This window comes from Falco cherrug, chromosome 2, assembly GCF_023634085.1.
Source record: "Falco cherrug isolate bFalChe1 chromosome 2, bFalChe1.pri, whole genome shotgun sequence".
Taxonomy (NCBI): domain Eukaryota; kingdom Metazoa; phylum Chordata; class Aves; order Falconiformes; family Falconidae; genus Falco; species Falco cherrug.
In genome coordinates this window covers 13383026-13402874 of record NC_073698.1, presented here as the reverse complement: position 1 = coordinate 13402874, position 19849 = coordinate 13383026, and positions in this window count along the sequence as shown.

Genomic DNA, 19849 nt, shown 5'->3' with positions numbered 1-19849 from the left:
GGGATGCTGTGGGGCTCAGCCAGAGCCAATACAAAACAGCAGACAAGGCACAACCATGCTGAAAGGTCAAGTTCCCCCAAAGAAGTAGTCCATGCATCAGCCCCTGCTTGCTGTTGGAGCCAGCACAGCCCCCTCCTCCATGCTGCACAGCCACACAAAGTGCTCCAGATTCAGCAGCAGCCTCTTCAGCCTCACAGCAACAACCGCAACCCTTCCTAAGGGCACGATTGGCTTGCTGTTCAGACAGAGCACAGCTCATGTACTCCTGGATATTGGCTCTGCATGCCCCGAATTGCCCACTAGAAAGATCATTAAAACCAGTGAACATAGTTATACCACATTCTGCTTCTGGTGGGAGAAGCAAGGGTCACATACCAAATAACAGGGACACCCCTGTCAGAGATTGCTGATGCCATATTAGTTAAACCAAAACTTTATGCATTTCTCTTTAACGAGGCTCTCTTTTTGCCAGACTCCCTGTATGCTGTGCAAAACTTACAGATTACTCTTCTTCCAAGAGTCAAAAGCTTTCTCCCTCTCACAAAATGTCACAGGTGCATTTGGGGATTCAGGGGTTTATTGCAAGGTGTGTAACAGACAAAATTGGAACTGATGTATATTGCTTCTGCGGATGCTAGTCCCATTTTCAGTAATTACTGACAGTTGCTACTGCAGTTACACCAAGTCTATGGAAATAAGTCCAAGTTTAAGTGTTGGGGAAATTCAATGTGATATTATTCACATTCTTCTGCATTGGGGGGAGAAAAAAAAGAAAGAAAAAGAAAAGAAAAAGAAACAACAAAAAAAACCAACAAGAAAACTAGTAAATACGATCAAAGCAGCCTACAGCCATAAACACTGAGAATCACAGGAGGATGTCATTCAACCATTTATGGTTTAGCAGTGGGTGTGGGTTTGCTCTAATACATTGTATTGGGACTCAATGCAAATTACCTGTTTTCAGATGCATACATTTTGCAAGTCTTTAGAGTGCAAGTTAAAATGTGAAACAGTTATCTTTGCATTTCGTGCCTATGGTATATCAACTTATGTTCTATGAAATTTGTTCCAGTTATTTAATTTTATTTCTAAACTCACAAAAATGACAAAGAAATCTGAAAAAGTTTCTACCTGAATCCAGTGCTACTCCAGCTAAATAAAAAAGAATGATGGTTTATGATTGCATTATGGAGAAGAAAAAAAAAAAAAGAAAGATTTTGGGGGGGTTGAGTTATGACTTCTCTGAAACGTCATAAAAAAATCCTGTGTTGCCCACTCCTAAAATACACCCAGTCTCAAATAATGTGGATACAACAGACAGTGCAAGGACACAGGAGATAGCTACCATATATATAGGCATGCAGTAACAGTCAAAAGGGGCTCACAGAGCAGTTGCACCTGACAACTGGCTGACAGTGTATTTACAACATACAGACAATCTGGGATGAGCAAGAGGACTTAAACAGGAAACTCTGCCCTTTTCTGAAGTTTGGAAATTAGCAAATCACTTTGAGAAGAAAAGCATTCATGGATACCGATGCATTTCTTATTTATAGTTAGAACCAAAGCACAAGTGACAGACCATGAAAAAGCTGCTCTTACAGTACAATCACCCAGATCTGAGACAGCTAGAGCAGAAAGCTGGCAAGAAAGTGCATATATCTTCCTCTCCTCCTTCCCTCTTCCCCCCATTACAGTGACAGCAAAGGGAGATGGTTCAGTGAGGGTACACACTGCTGCATTGCAGCCAAGGAACATAAACAGAAGAATGAAAGACCACCTGTTTCCAATGGGGCCAAAAAAAATAGATAGCTAGGGAAGAATATAAGAACAAGGTAGCTATAGACTGATAATTTCCCAGAATCCTTTCCCAGAGTGGAACAATTTATGGCTCAGGACTTCTCCCACTTCTTTGTGAGAGTGTATGCAGAAGGCTGCTATTTGCAGTGCTGTGCACAGGATGTGCTGGGCAATGACCTCACCTCCAGACTGCTCTTCTTTTTACAATAGCACACCCTTTGGTGCATCCTCCTGTATCCTTTCCTCTGGCCTTGAATCCACTTCCACATACTCTGCAGAAAGTCCTGTGTCCTATTTCCTTAGTGTCTGAAAACTTGATAAGGATAGATGCATTTGTTTAGTCTCAGAGCTTTTGTGGGGAAAGATATAAAGCAGACATAAGGTTACAGACTTTGCCATATAGCTATCCAAGTGTATTGACAGGAACTTGGAGCAGTAGATGTACATACAGACCGATTCACAAAAATTGTGGATGATGTACAGAGCTTTCACACATAGTTATTTTAGAGGTTATTTCAGCCAAAAGATCTATAGTAAGTCAGCAAAGGTCAGTCAGAAGTGGGGCTGGGATCCAAAGTACCATGGAAACACCAGCTCAACACTTAAGGCAGCTCAGGCAGCGAGAAGAAATGCTAGAAATTACAAGAAAAGAAACAGAGAACAAAGTGTCATGCCAGATCAGACCCATACCTTTTGGTTCCCATGCCTGAAAAAGAAACACACAAACCAAATGTGGTAGAACTGTGAAAGGCTCAGGGGAAGGCACCAGAGAAATCCAAGGTATGGAACCACTTCCATTCAAAGGACAGGCTGGACTCTTCAGCTGGCAGGGAGATACAGCTGAGGTTTACAAAATCAAGAGAGTTTCCAAAAGGGCAGACAAAGATTGGACCTTCACTGCCTCCTCCCATGCAAAAATTAGGGGCCACAAGATGAGGTTGATCGGAGACAATTAAACATGAAGGTAAAAACATTTTTTCATGCAACATATTACAACTGAATGGTAGATCCCCTGCCAAAAGATACAAATGCAAAAACATCTGGAGATGCAATTGATCTGTGGGGTGCTGCTAAATGAAACTCAACAGGGTCAGGGAATCCTGGAAGATGAAAATAGCTGGAAGCTGGGAACATTTAAGGTGAAGGATGCTTGCCTAGTTCTTATTCTTCCCTACTCATCCTTTAAAGACAGGCTACTGAGATAAATGAACCGAGGCCATTCACATCATTTTATGTTATGACAACCTTGTTCTCCTGCACCGGTCCATTGACAGGCAATGGGAAAGAGGAAAAGGAGCAAGAAAGATGGGTGGGAAAACCGCTTCCCTTCCCAGGCATTCTGCTATAGGAAATGGTAATAGGGGGATACTATGGAGGGAGGCAAAATTATATCTGTGCTTCACCACATAGCATATCTTAGGATAGCCAAGTTAGAGAGAAAAGGGTCTTTCAGAAGTTGAATTCCCAATGTGTTACAGCACAAACAAACTAGTAGGCTGCAACAATGCTTTACCATTGGTCAGGTTCTACTGTCTGTGCTGTATCTCCTTCCTCCAGAGGACAGACCACACCACTCCTCCTCCATCCAAGCCCCTCTCCCACCCTCCTCAGGGCTATTTAACCACGTAGCTGAACGAGCTACAGCTGCACATCATCCGTGTCAATCAACCCACTGCCGCTGAGGCAAGGCCACAGCTGCATGTTATCAATGCTAATCAACCCACAGCCTTCAGTCCTTTACACCAATGCACATCTGCATCCAGGTGCTCAGGGGTGCAGAATTTCTCCTCTCCAAACTCACTTTTGGAGGAGGCAATTTTGTCCCAGAGAAAATACAGTCCTTCGACAGGGAAGAGGCAGGCTTATTTCCATGAATAACACCACATAGTGTCAGATCTCAGCCCTAACAGCCTAGACATGCTGAAAGGACACCAGCACACCGGGAGGCTGCCTCTTACTGCTGACAGGAGACAGCTGCATGGCTCCCCCAGCTCAGCCTGGATCCCTTCCACCGGTACAGAAAGGGAGAGGAGGTGTCATATGCTGTGGCCAGTGCTGTTGACACCATTCTCATAGACACAGTGCTAGAAAGAGCCCCTTTAATGATTTCTTTGTTCAATATGCAATGGAATCTCGTGTGAGCGACACTGTTAAAGCAGCAGCTTTCATAATTTAGGAGCAGCGCTCAAAGGGAATGTCACTGAAATATGCACCAGTAAGATAATTATTCCAACATATGTTAACATATGTTAACATAGTCTAACATATAAGTGACAGTGTCCAAAAATCAAATCAAATCAGGAGACAAAAGGCAATAGGTGTTCTACCCAGTGATAAAAGTGTTCATAAAGTCAGAGAGAAGAAAAAAAAAAATCCCAGTTAGGATTTGGGGTGGTGTGGGTGGTGGAGGCTGAACAGGTTTATGGCTGCATCACAGGGTAAGGAACTTTACAGCGGGCAGTGTTAGAGAGGGGAATACAGACCTCTCAGTGCGCACACACACTCTCATGCCTATGTAGTTACCACCAGTAAGTGACTTACTGCCACCATCTAAACTAGGGCTGCCGATCCGTACTCAGGAGAATCTTTCAGAAGAAAGGACAGTTTAATAATCAGGGAAAAAAAATCCCACTAGGATGCCAAAAAATATATGACTATTCATATAATTTGCAGTATTGTTCCTCTGCCTGACATGAAGAGTGTCTTGAATAAGATTCTTCACTGACCTTATAGAAAATTCTGGCATTATTTAAAAGGCCTGTTCTGTGTCACAGTGTCTCAGCAGGAAAGTGTCTGAAGCAGAATGAGACCCTTGGCCATCGCATAGCAAGAAGCGAGACCTTATCAGCAAATCTGAGAAGTGCAACTCAATCAAGAGCAGAAGAAAACGAGAGAAATACCAGAGTGGATTCCTAATAATTTTTTATACCAGCAAGTACGGCACTAATTATATCAGAGGTTTATTATTTTTATCAAAGAACCATCCCCTGAAAAAATATTTTCCTTATCTGCCCACCTGCAATATATGAAATTACTTTCCAGCTATAAGACTTATTTCCTACTATCCTAACTACTTACCTTTTCACCAACTCAAACATTATTTGAAAAAGTTCAAACAATTGCCTGTTTCAAAAACAGTTTCAAAATGTAACTGGCAAACAGAAGACAAATGTTTTTGGGTTCCTTCATGTTTCTATGTAATGTATAAAAGCAGCTGAAACAAGGCTTGAAGTAATCTTTATTTTGCTGTTTCTTCCCTTGAAAAAATCAAGTCAGGTATTGGCCACTGGGTGTTTTTTTGCTGTCAGTGCCTACTTACATGACTTTTTTTTAGTCTGTGTCTTACTTTTTACATGCTTCAAAGATTAAGTACAGCATAATTTTCTTAGCCGCAGTTTAAAAGATAGGAATTGGTGAACATTTGACGAAGAAAGATTTTCTACCAACTGTTTCAGTCAAACAGATGTTAATCACATACATACATTTTATGTCTGGTTTTCAATCATTCCAAGAGCTTTTAAAAAAAGTAAGTGTAAATTTCAAATACGTTTCTAATACAGAAAATCAAAACAGGAAGAATTTAAAGTATAACTTTAAGCCATCTTCGTAAAGAAAATGGATTTAAAAGCCTTTATTCTTTTCTGCCTGTACTTTGTCAGCATGAAAGAATACTGGTTTTCTCCAGATTTGAAGTCTGGTAGGGACTGCAGTGCAACTGCATATCCTACCAAGGAGACAGAAAAAAAAAAAAAAAAAAAAAGTCTTTGAAGAAAACTCTAAGACATCTTGATGATTTCTTTATCCCAGTGTTCCCCAAAATAGTCCAGCAGCTGAAACATTTCTTTAGTAGAGAGCACCTTTCACCAGTCACTCTTTGAGAGAGCTTCAGACTCTCCCATCCTTTTGACATCCTTCGTCCCCAGCCCTGCAGTCTTAGGGCTGGTTAAGTCTGCACAATATCACCTTTTATCCCTCTGGTAATATGCCCTTTTCAAAGAATCTCGCCAAAGCTACTGAGTTTAGTATACAGTACCTCTGAAATGGATGCAATTTCACTGCAGAGTCAAAGTAACTAACCAATACCCCCAAAATTTAAAGAAAAGTAAAAATCCACAACTCCTAAGTGTTTAAAAGTGTTGACTGATGAATGCACACCCTGGTATATATTACTTGTACCTGCTGCATGAGTCAGTCAGCTACATTTACTGTCTGTCATAAAACATTTAGAAAATTGCAAAGCTGGATCATAACATTTTCCCCTCCAGAAAGTACTGCATGTTGTTCTGCTTCATCTGGAAACTCTGATTATCTGAAGATATATTTTGAAAAGGTGAAATAGTCTTAAGCCAGGTCAAATTTTAAAAAATGATTAATTTAAACACTGGAAAAGTTCCAGAGATAACTCAGTTACAAAACAGATCGCTTCAACATGAAATAGCTACACAGAGGGGAAAAACACCAGATAAAATATGCATCTTTATTTGTATTTTCCAATCTTTTCTGATGCCTAATCCATTACAGTCTCATTTGTCTGCTAACTTCACCCCCAATTTAAGTCTAAAAATGAGTACTATGAAATAACTTAGTTGCCATCACTGAAATGACTGAGCTAAGGCGAAAATAGCTTTTCCCTTTCACTGCTGTGGAGAACTAAGCTAACATCACATCTTTTAAAAGAAACATATTGGCAGCAATTTGCACATTCTTATGTATATGTGTACACACATTTCAGAAACTTCCGTTTTCTTTGAGAACTACTGGAATTTGGGTGAAGAGAAAGAAACTGAGTCTTCAGAGCAGTGACACATGATTAACATAGATGGAAAATAATTTTCTGCATGTCTGTTTAAAGCATTTGTGATTTGTTCAACCTGTTTTTGACCAGAAGTACACTAGATAATGAATGATTTTTTTTTCTGTGAAGACCTTGACCTCTCATAGTTAGGAAAGAGAAATATAAACAGCTCTGATGACAACTCCAAAGGGTCATTCAGAAGCTCTAGAGAAACGTTACAAGCTCAGGCTCATCTTTTCTGATATTCCTAAGGTAAAATATCAGCAGGGCAGTCTTCATACACTAGGAAGAGGAGGAAGCAGTGAACACAAATGCAAGCTGAATACAGACTTGGTAACGTAGTTTACTACCAGACTGTAAGGATTATCCCAGCTTCCCATGTTTAAAATGAGATCATTTATGTGCCTACGTTAATACCAATTAAATAGCTGTTTGCATCTTTGCATTTTCAATTCTGTCCTGAGAGACTCTACACAAAGAAACCTAAGTTTGGTAGTAAGAATGACACTGTCTTCAGTTACTTCTTAGGCATCTTCAAGAAAGCAAGCCATCACTTAAGTTCATCACTTGATGAACACAGCGTGAGATTGCCAGGGAGACTTCAGAATGTTGTCCACTGGATGTTAAAGCCAGGACATTCAAACCTTTGCTGGGAACACATTAGGTATGGTGGATCAGCCCTGAAAGAAGGGAATGGGCTTCCAGCCCCTAAAATGAAACTCTGTTCACGATATAAGGTCATTTGCAGAAGACAGATGTTTGCCAAGGGTACAGCCCAAGGCTAAAGAAAGCCCATACAGCAGGAAACATTTCCAGGAAAAAGCTGGTTCTTTGATGGCTGCATATCTGGACTCCAAAATCCCAGCAGAGCACTGCTTTCATAAACACCACTTTGCCAAGTGCCGCATGATCTGCAAGAAGGCACAGCTATCTGTGAAAAATAAGTCTCTTCTATTTTACTTGTTCAGCACAGTGTGCATGTGTAAGCCATCTATTGTGTGGTTTAGCAGGTGACTTTTCTTAGCAACCCTGCTTTAACTCCAGTAAATTGATAGTTAACTCAAGGCTACAGACACATGAACAAGGCAGGAACCTGAAACAAATCTCCCATGGCATCTCCTCTGGCATCTCTGCAGCAACAAACAGTCTGTGCCTTGAAAGGCAGACATCTAAAAGCATGATTTACTCCTAGGTGACAAATGAGAATGCACCCAACTCACTTGCAGTGCTGAGCCGACAGGATGGCTTACCGTACAGACTCAGTTACATGTCCGTAGAAACTAAATCCTAGTCCAAACATACCACCTTCACCTGGGGTTTTCTGGCTGATCCCAAGGGGTAAAAGCATATATGGATGGATGTATATAGCTTTAGATGCATTCATCTGGCCTTTTTTTTTATTTTTATTTTTATTTTTTTCCCCCTGTGGTATGGACATTGCCACCTTCAGAGACTGAACCCTCCTGGGAATCACAAATAGCCACTACGCAGGGACAAAAGAAAGTTCTTTGTTATCAGCACTTGCCCACACTAGAAAGCTTGATTGCTTCAGCTACTTCAGTACAGAAATAAGAAGCACTGTCTTCCACACCCTTAATATGGGAACAGATGTAATGACACTGATATTCCAAAACAGCACATAAAATCTCTACTACAGCTTATCTCGCTTTGCAAGAAAAAAATATATTTATAGATATCACATAATTATTTGTATAATCACATGGGATTTATACTTATTTTCATAAGTTAAATGAGCAAGCAAAATAAATTAGATTTAATTAGGATTATTTAGTAGAACTTCATAGTTAAGGCCTAAATGAACATAAATTGGTACATTCAGTGATTTATGGAGGAGGGTAAAGGGCTACTTGGGAGTATCATTGCCTCAGCATCACCTTGTGTACCACATAAAGCCACAAGTTCATTCCTTGCCACATTCCTGCCTTGTTCTCCCTTACCTCTGATGAGTTACTGAGGACCTTGCTATAAGTTAGATAATAAACTATGTATATTAGGATTACACTAATTAACCCTGCCCTCCACATACACCTGTGACTGCTCTGCATACATATGGACAAAGGGGAGAGGGTAAGAGATATTTTTGGATGTTTTTAATCTCCACCTTATCCTACAGGTGCTTCTATACTGTGACAAGTGACATTTGAAATAAGCCAGTTCCCCTCTGGCGAAAGACCCTGACTAATTGTCACCCTTCACCCCTGCTTCACCTCTCTTTAGAGGTCCTACACTAAGGGAGATGGCTGTGATTCCAGTGCCTCAGGCATCAGTAAAGAGCTCTCTCCCAGGCAAAGTGAGGTCAAAGATAAGGTTAGGTGTACATAAGGCTATCAAGGTTAGGGCAGCTCCCAGCACCAGTCCAATGCCAGAACATAATAAAGACAACACCCCTTAGGTTGTCCTTTTTTATTCTGCCCAAATGACCAGAGATAGCCTTGCAGCTCAATTGGCTGTAAAGGGCCCAAGCTCACACAAATACAACTTACAACTTGAACTCAACTCTGACACTGCACCTCCAAAACATGCAAAACAATATTAACCTTCAGCCCTAACAAACCAGAAATATTTTGTTCCACCATTCCATAGTCTTCCGATAGATGATATTACTGCCATGATGCTAAAGCAATCCTGTACTCCTGTGATACAATACTCCAGCCGTTAATGCTTGCATTCTCTCCAATGTCATCAAACTAATAACACCTCTTCCTCCTCTTGTTTTTTTTCCTTTGAGACACAGAAAGTCTGAAGGTGTCTTTCTCCACCTCCTGCAGGGAAGAATTCTTCCTTGCTGCAGAATGCATTATAAAAACCCCTCACTAATTTGCTAGCCTAAAATCTCTATACATCATTTGTTCTACAGCTTTTTTCTGCCCTTTGCAGAGTCCTGTAACTCTGTCTTCTTCAGAGATCCTCTCACAAAATCTTTGTGGTCCAGGTGAGTATAAAATCCCATGAACAAATTCTTCTAGAAGGTGGGGATGGAGGAGGTTTAGTTGCCATTTTTATCCCCGATACAAGGAATGTATCTAAAACAGCCAGAAATTTGAGAGGCCTATCCAGAGCCTATATTTTCCCTTTTTCTTGGGAGAATCAGTTTACGGCTATACTTGACCTGTGGGTTCACTAGGACCAGTACATGGCCCGTTACTATTTAAAATAGAGAAGTGTTGGCAAGAAACTGTGGCCAAGATTTTTGTCCCCTTGTCCTGATTTCAGCTGGGATAGAGTTAGTTTTTTTCTTAGTAGCTGGTGCAGTGCTGTGTTTTGGCTCTGATGTGAGAACAATGTTGATATGACACTGATGGTTTCAGTTGTTGCTGGGTGATGTTTATACTAAACCAAGGACTTTTCGGTTCCTTGGGCCCTGCCAGCCGGAGGGCTGGAGGGGCACGGGAAACTGGGAGGGGACACAGCCAGGACAGCTGACCCAAGCCAGCCAAAGAGGAATTCCATACCGTATGGCATCATGCTGAGTATATAAACTGGGGGAGGAAGAAGGAAGGGGGGGACATTTGGCATTACGGCGTTTGTCTTCCTGAGTAACCGTTACGTGTGACGGAGCCCGGCTGCCCTGGGGATGGCCGAACACCTGCCTGCCCAGGGAAGTGGGGAATGAATTCCTTGCTTTGCTTTGCTTGGGTGCGCGGCTTTTGCTTTACCTATTGAATTGTTCTTATCTCAGCCCTTGAGTTTTGCATTCCTTTCCGATTCTTCTCCCCACCCCTCTGGGTGAGGGGGAGTGAGCAAGTGCCTGGTTGCCAGCTGGGGTTAAACCATGACACCCCTCCTTCCCCTCAGCACATAAAAGAGTAAATGAAAAACTTCCCTCATAAAACTATCAGCATTTCCAAAGTTGTCAAAACTGAGCTGTCCTTTTTCTGGTATAAATTAGGGCAATGTAACTGCAGCTATAAAAAGGTATTATGGTCTCTAAGGAAAACACCTTTGGCAGAGTGTTGGGAGAAATTATTTCCCATCACCCTCATTTTTGTCACTGTCTGCAAAGGAGAAAATTAAAAACAATAATCTGTCTCACAACATTATTTCCAGGTTCAACACACACAACCTGAGTCAGGATTCAGAGGAAACAGTCTCCTCCTTAATTAAGTAACTCCAGCAATTGCATACTTAATACCACTTTCAATTCTAAGAGTTAGTGGGCACTGAATTTTTTTTTTCCTTCTCTCTTTCTGTGTGATTAATTGAGAAACCTCTTCCCTGGATGGCATCAATTCACCATAATCTCTGCTGCCTATTAGAAAATTTCATTCCAGCATCTCAATTTTTATGTTTGAGGCATGAATGTAATCAGTCCAGCCCAGATGCTGGATATTTGTGAGAAACAACTGTCAAAGGTACCAGACATTTTTCTTCACATTTGATGAGTTACCAATAGCGACAGTTCATAAAGACTTCTATCTTGTTCTATTCCTAAGTACCTGTCAAATGCACAATGTATCTAAGGACAGAGCAGAGAGGCTTTGTAGTCATTAGAGTTTTATTGTTTCTTTTTTTCTAACACACTGATCTTATCAGATCTTTGCCATTTTTGCCATACTTGACTGTATCTTTGTCAGCCCAGCTTCTACAAAGTATCTCCTGGGAATGGTTCTGGGTTTTATTTATCCTAGAACTGAGGTAATTAAGCAATCTATCAACTGTGAGGCTTGCTGGGTTGTGATGCTTTCTTGTCTTGACCTTGATGCTTTGAATGCTCTAAGCTATGACGGATATGCTAACCATGACCATTCCCTCAAGGTTGTGGGCAGTTTTGTGCACCCAAGACAAGAATGACAGAAACATTTATACTCTTCTTCTGCCATCTATCTACAGTTTCTCCACAGAGCCCTGGCTTATACTGTTATTTGACCTCCTGTGTTAAGTACAGATGCAGAAAGAGAAGAAATGTCTCTCTCAAAGTCACTTTCTCTAGCTCCTTCCATTGATTTTACGCAGCTCTCAAAAAGGTCATGCTGTCAGAATCTTAGTACTGAGAATTCAGACTTTCGGAAGAAATGCAGGATCTCTAATAGCTTGGTGATGGCTGCTTGTTGTGCAGCCCTCTCACTTCAATGACTTTCTATCATAACAGAGCCCTTTTAATTCATCAGGGTGTGCCGATCATGGAAGACAGCGAGATACATTTCAGCATGGAAGCAGGCTTCATTCAGAAGGGGCTCAAGGCTGAAAGTGAAGGAGCCAGCGGCACTTCTGCAGCAGTGCACCTCCTGCAGCAATAGCTATTGCCCTGCAGTTGGTAGCCCAGGGTTTTATGTGGAGAGGCTTCTTTTCCCTTCATAATGTAAGAGAAGAGATTGCTTGTAAAGCACGAAGACTGGTGTCACATATTAGCATTAACAGTCTGTGGGAGATTGGTGTGTAGATGTTTTTCCCTGTCCTAATGATAGTGAATGGGCAGGCTGTAAGATCAAATGAAGTTCTGCACAAGGAAAAACATCCCAGGATGTTCTGAAATGGAAATGACCTGGGGAGCATGTTGAATGATGAGAAATACCTGTTAGAAATGCTGCGGATCCCATCGATGTTAATTTCAAATTCAAGAACTAAGTCCTGGGGATAGATGTGTAGAAAAAGAGTCCAAGAGCACAGTTCTCAAGTTTGGATTTTGTACCAGACCAACAGCACAAGTTCAGTTTAAACCAGAACATTTTCTCATTCAAAAAGGGAGAAGACTACTAGAAAAAGTAGTTGGATTCATCTCTGCTTCTCTCCATGTCAGCACAATCTCATCAACAGCACTTAGGAGGACCTGTATTAGAGCTGGTGGAAACCAGACAGGAAAATGTACCAATGTAAGAAGGTGGGGTGAAAGGTGCTTTAAGCATGCCTAAAAAGCTACAAAGGCATTCCATCATATTGTCTCTCTGAATTTAAACCTCCTCCTTATTTAAACTCATCAGTCTGATACCCTGTTCATTGAGTTTGCTCAAGACAATCTGGTTTTCCCCATGCCCTCTCAGTCCTGGGAAACTCACAATGGCTTTGTGAATTACTGCAGTCATGTAAGATATATTGTATATTTTATGATTTCCTTAGTACACTCTGAGCATACTTAATATGGGTAATAAAAGTATATACTGTCTTTTTTGTGTAACCTATCAAATAATTCACAAATAAATAAATCATATGAAAGCAAATACAATTTTTCAAACTGTCATTAAATGCTCTATATTTAAAACAAATGCTGGGAAAAAAAATATTAAAAGCTTAGCTCTAGAAATTGAAGAGGCACCATGAAAATGAAAATCTCATTTCTCGCTGAAAATCTAGTGCCTGTTATAGTTACAAGCAACTCCTAAAATTACTATAGGTGAAAGAAGAATGTCCTCTATTTCCTGTCGTTTGTTACATTGTACATTTGACAGCACTTTGTATATAGTCATTTATTAAACCAATTTCTCCTCTGCTGAGGAGATTCTTATCAATACTAAAGAAGAGAGCAAAACAATGTATGTGTTTTTAAAAAGGAAGTTTGAAAATAATTTCCAAGACATACTAGCTACTGTTAATCCATGGAAATCAATGGATCTATATTGATCATTCTGTGAGAGTCTAGCCTACCTGTTAATAAATGGTGTATATTAAAATCTTTTTACATCAGAAGCTGTATTTTCAATGCACTGACAACCTTTTCATGTTTTCTCGCTGTTTGGTAAGCTGAGAAGTACATGTAAATAAAGCCAGAAGACGACACAGAAGTGATGTGCTGGCAGAGCTGCTACGTTTCCCCGTAGCCATCACCTCTGGTCTGTTAAAGGTCCACCTGGAGAATCCCTGCCTGCCTGTGGCACCGCAGTGGGCAATCAGCTCCCCTGGAGCAGCAGAGACAGTGCAAGATGGAGGCAGCTGGCTCTGCAGGAGCACTGCTTTGTGCCGCCTGCTCTCTTGAAGAATTTGGGGTATCACTCACAGTCTCCAGCTGACATTCAAGGTCAGGTGTCCCATAGGGCCTGTGTCTTATCCACCAGCCCCACAGGGATGCCTTAGACAACACAGAAACACATTGCTTACCCTAAACTGAAGTGCCTCTGTCTGGAGCCAGGTCTCAACAGTTGCCTCATGCTCAGAGGGAAACCCTGTGAAGAAGCCTGTGACAGCCACTGGTGAGTAGCACAGCAACCACACTAGGACACCACACTCCTCCCATTTTCCACAGAAAGAAAAATTAATCTTTATTTCCTCCCCTACTTCATCTCCTTCTTCCTTTTAAAGTGTCTTACAGCTTTTGTCAAAGTTTTGCACCTTCCACATGTTTTCACATGTCAATGCTTCCCACAGCTAGGTTGTGATATGAAAGATGTTTTGCCATCTCTAAGGGCTCATCTTACATGGAGGTCCCTGTAATGTTCATGAAACTGCAGAAGACAGTCACCGCTCTACTTCTGATTTGAAAAAAACCCCACACTTAATAGTGAGCAAATAAACCTTATCGAGAGGATGCTATTTCAACATGACACTGTATCTGCAGGAACATATTTTCCAGCCTTCTATTGAAATTCTATAATCTGAATGGGAGAGGTACAAATGTGTTGGAAGGAAAAACAAATCTTTTCAACTGTGCTTCATTTTTCACTTCAAAATTATAATGATCGACTGTGATCCATAACAGACGGGTCATTACCCCAAACTGTAATAAATCCTCCGCCCGAGTACTTACGGAATAGAAGCTCAAGTGTTGTGGTTTAACCCTAGCTGGCATCTAAGAACAACACAGCAGCTCACTCACTCCTCCTGCAGCGGGATGGGGTGAAGAGAATTGGAAGGCTGAAAGTGAGAAAATTTGTGGGTTGAGATAATGACAGTTTAATAATTTAAATAAAATAGTAGTAATAACAATAGGGAACAAAAAGGGAAATAGAGGGGGGAAAGGAAAATAAAACAAGAGAAATAAAAGCCAAGACAACCAAGTGATACAAATTAAAACAATTGCTCACCACCAACTGGCCAATGCCCAGCCAGTCCCCGAGCAGAGATCCCCCCGCCAACCTTCCCATAGTTTTATTGCCAAGTATGTTGTCATATAGCAAGAACTATCCCTTTGGTCAGTTGGAGTCAGCTGTCCCAGCTGTGTCTCCTCTCTGCTTCTTGTGTATCCCCAGCCTACTGTTCAACAATAACATCCCTGAATTATTAACACTGTTTCCAGCACAAATCCAAAACATAGCACCATGCTAGCTACTAGGAAGAAAATTAACTCTATCCCAGCCAAAACCAGCACATCAAGTAAAATCTCTGTTTCACAGTCACTTCAGATTGTTCAGGATATGCTTGGATCACAGCATAGTACAAGTGACACATATTTTTATGCAAAAAGTGTGACTATAGTCCAAGGCCACTAGGTACCAAAGTCCAGTGTAATTTATTCTCTGCCTTCCAAGCCAATGCAAAGACATGGACTTGTTGGCTGAGCATTAGCTGACAGATCTGAAGCCAAGTCCACTCAACAAAGCTGCCTTCACTTCCAAAGTCCCTCAGTCCGATAACATATTCATGTGAGATGGATCTAGCTAAGCCCCAGTTTTATGTGTTTTATGCTTCCTACTACAAACCTAAATTTCCTGAATGAGATTTCAACAGTATCTGTTTGCAATTTATTTGACAGATTTCTACCAGATACAACACAACACCTCTGGGAGGTCTGGTCTGAGAGCACAGCCTACACAGGTTAAAATTATACACAAGTTGTCCAGCTGAGCACATCACCAAAAATTACTTGTGTGTAGACTCCTGTGAAGAGAGGCAATTACTCTCTTTGGCAGGAGGTATTTCTATCTTTTGTATTAATAACTGTTACAACACAGTCTATGAACCAATAAAGGTATGGGAGATCATGTGCCTATGACATACTGAAAATTCACAAAACCAAGACTGAGTGGATCCCAGTTCTCAGGAGGAAGAAGGGACCACTGCCATGAACATCAAGTGCCTCATGAGATATTCACCAGAACTCTGATGACCTGTACTTAACACACATACCCTTCCCATCCTGCCTGAGAAAGGCACAAACTATGAATCTTGGGAGCCAGGGACCCTGGAGTAGTAAGTCTGATATAGAAGAATTATAAAGGAATGAAGCAGGTTAATTAACATTGATAATATACAGCTGTGGGCTGGCTTGGGATGGGGGGGTTGGCTGATGTGGATAAGGTGCAGCTGTGGCTGGTTCCTGCTAAGTAGTTAAGTAGCTCTAAGGGGGATGGAAGAGGAGCACCAGGTGAAGAGATCCAGAAGAAGTAGAGGGAGGAGAGTGAGTGGTCCAGATGTAGGAGAGACAAGGAGAGGCCCTCAGAGGAGGGGGCCCGGATGAGGAGAGGCTGGCTGGAAGTGGAGCTGGAGAAGGAAGACTCTGGATGCAGCAGAGGCAAGAAGCAGGGTGGACTGGCCTGAAGATGATGAAGAAACAGCTCACACAGTAGATGGACTTCTCAAACCTTGTGGGGGGCTGGTGGCTGTGCTGCGGCAAGGCTCAGGAACTACTTACTGAAGTTAACCTGGTATGGGATGGTAAAAGCCTTGTTGCAGCCGGGTAGTTTTGATAGTGCTGTGACAGTCTGATACCAGAGAAAAGGGATAAATGTTAGTAAAAGACCTTTTCAAACAAAGATTCCGAGTGTGTGAGGCTTTTTCTGTATTATCATGGACCAGAATTATCTATATCACTGTGATAAGACTAAGAATATGCTTGCTGAATTTTGATTAATCAGTTATGATATTTATTAGACCAACAGTAAATCTTTTTCTCTGTATGTACAGAGTATGTTCCCTATAGTTCCAAAGCCAGTTTCCCAATAAAACAGCAGGAACAGAAACAAAGTTGAGAAGGACCACAGAAACACTGTATATTGACAGAGTTTATGCCCAGACCGAAATGCTGAGGCCAGCTGGCTGGACTGTCCCAGTAGCCAATGCTCAACAGCATTTACTGTGCTGAGGAACTGCCTGCAGGCACACCACTTCAGAGGTAGAAGCATGCAGAGACTCACCCCGTCAGGGATTATACACAAAATTCATGAGCCTCTGGGAAGACAGGGGCTGCCCAGGTTTCTGCAGCTGTCAGCCAGAAAGGAATAGCGGGGTAGGGAATAGTGTTCTGGTCAAAGTTTTTCTTTGCAGCACCAGTACAGGTGGCTGAGACTGAAAAAGCTCTGAAAAGGGGTTTCTGGAGCATGAGCCTTTTCCATCATCCCTGCACAAAGCCACTCCATTCCCTGGAGAGGGCTGTAACACGAGTGCTTTGGCTGGTACTCTACAAGAATTAATTCTTCCACCTCCTTTTTCATCAGTATTTCCTTGAATAAAGTTTCAGTTACTGGAGTATAAATCAAAACCAGAGGGAATACTAGTCCCATCCTTATAAAGAACAGTTTACTGTGATCTGTTTTTCTGAAGCTTCAGTGCATGATGGTTTGTTGCCTGTTCCTGTGCAAATGACACAGTAAATCACCTGACCAAACAGTGATTTCTCAGCACTGTCTTTATATTTTACCTGTGCATGAGCAGGGCTTTTTCACTTGCAACATCATTTTCAGCCCTGTGTAGAGAGTCCACAGAATAAGCACCTGAGCCTGCATCCACAGTGAGCTCTGCTGGACTCAGCTCTGCACTGGCTCTCCCTGGGTGGGGGCAAATGGCTCCCCTGCATAAGAACCCAAGACCCCACCATATGGGCAGAAAGTTTTTAAATACCTGCCAATTGTGAAGTACTTGTCTTCACAGGGTTATCTTGTGGCCATCTGCCTCTCCTTTTGCAACACAAAGCCATCATCCTTTCCACTCACATTTGTGGGATGCTCCTGTGGCAACTCTGACAACATTTGGAAACAAGAAAAAGTACCCTCAAGGTCCCCTACAGTGTGCTTAGTGCCCTCAGCTCTGTGTTCCTCCAGGAGCTTCACAAAATAAACAAGATTTATGTGGGCCTGAGTCCAGGAAGCATTTGTTTGCTTTAAGCTCGTACAGCTAATGCAATGGAGAAGGTAAAGGACTGCAGTAGACTAATTTGGGTTTGGTGAGAGAAAGAAAGGGAGATCCATTACTGCTTTATTCATTAATAAAAAGCCAAATAACTTTAAAATACAGTTGACCTCAATTTTTTAAGGCTCTATGGCAGGGGTGGTTGCAGTCTTTTTCCTGGAACACTGGTAGCATAAACAGCACTGCAAGGAAGATAGCCACCTATAAGTATGTATTTGACTGAACCATTGGCTTAAAACAACATACGTGTTATACTGTGCCAAGTTACCCATCAGCCTCAGCAACCAAACTATATTACCCACAGGACAACATAATGTATCCATCCTTTCTTTTTATTTTAAACCTATATTCCTTCTGGAAAGTGCATTCTGTATTTCACTGTAGTCTCACTCTACTCACCCCTGTATCGTATAATTCTGTAATGAAATACCAAATGTTTATTTTCCCTTTTAACATAGAGCTCACTCCAGAGTATGTTTTAGCTTTCTTGTATAAAGTTATTTTAAGGCCTCATGAAAAGCCTACGCATGCAAAAGCTACATGGTTAAGCCTTTGCATTGTGGATGCTATAAACCTTTTAAGTAGCTAGTAAAATCTAAGGACAAAATATAATGGAAGAGGAAGGGACTGTATAAGAAACGTTACCCGAAGTTACTTTAAGTGTCCATCTCATGGTTTCTGTTTGGTTCATCATACACCACCACACCAGAAATTACCGGAAGGAAACTTTTTCAATATGGCTACTTCCTAGATACCAGCCTATGGTTTAAATTATGCTAACAAACACCTTGATACATGTATCCACCCTTTCCTCATTTCCAGTACAATATCACATTGAACAGTGGGAAGGAGAAATACAGCATAAGAAAAGCATGTGGAACGATAAGCAAGGACAAGACATCCAGGCACAGGCACCACAGTGTCCTCAAATCCCCATCACTAGAACCTCTTATCTGGCAGCAAAGAAACAAAATATTGGACAGTAGGTGGGAGATGCAGCAGGCAGGACCAAAACCTCTAGTGAAAATGGAGACAAATAATTCCATGATGTATTTCTAAAATACTTGCTAAAGAGAAGCAGTAACAGCCAACACCAGTCAAAAGACAACTAGCAAGCAAGCCAACAGAAAGGAAAAGAGGAGATGGTAACTAGATGCCAGTGTCATACCATTTGCCTCTGAATTTCTTCAGCGCTTCTGTCGGAAAGCAGGATGGTCCCTGACTAGCTGTTATCAGACTATAAACGAATGACAAGAAATCATTAAGGTGTAGAAATCAAAACCTAGGAAGACCTGCCCATCATCTTTTCTGCAGATAAAGGATCATGTCTGATCCTTTTTGTGGGTATCAACAGCCTCAGTCAGTATCCAAGTTTTGCTGTTTCCGTGCCAACATACCCCTTTATCAGCCAGCGTAGCTGAAAACTGCTCTAAATAAGATTTTCAGTCAACTAAGTCAGTGTCACAAATCATTCTGCTTAGCGACCTTCTACCACCAAAAGATATTTCTTTTTTGTAATGCCTCAGTGCTCCACAACCTAACACTATTGCAAGGAGCAGCATCTAAAAGAGCAAACCACATCCCACTTGTGTCATTGGAACACAAGATTTAACATCAACCTTTCAGGAAACCTTAAGCAAACTAGGTGTGGATACTAAATTAACATCTACCTTCTATTAACTCAGCTCTTTGATATTGCATCCATTCTGGACATACGTGTAATTGTTGACACCCTCAGCTCCAGAACTACTTCTTTAAGGTTGACCATTACATACTGGACTTAATGTACAACTATTTTTTTGACACAAGTTCCTTCTCAGGAGCATTGGATCCAGATTTATTGTCATGGGTAAGTAATCAAACACAGATTCAGACTCGGCATGAGGAGTCCATCCTCAGAGGCAATCCATGCCAATCACGTTCAGCTATTAGAAGATCATATTCAACTCACAATTGAGAAAAGGCCTCCATTTCAAACCAAGAACAGCATAACATCTTGTCAGCAGAAGGCAGTGTCATCAGTGGCAACAAATAAACTACTGATCACTAATCCTACCACCTGTGCTGTTGTTTTTGACTTTTCACACTGCCAAAAACTGTTCCTAGATTGACAGCATGCTGTCAGTCTTCACAGGCTCCAACATGTCAACCTATGCTACAGCTCTGGGTAAATACAAGTGACAAAACATGAACACATCAGCTATCGTTTGGCTTAGCATGCTTTGCTGAGAAACCATGAAG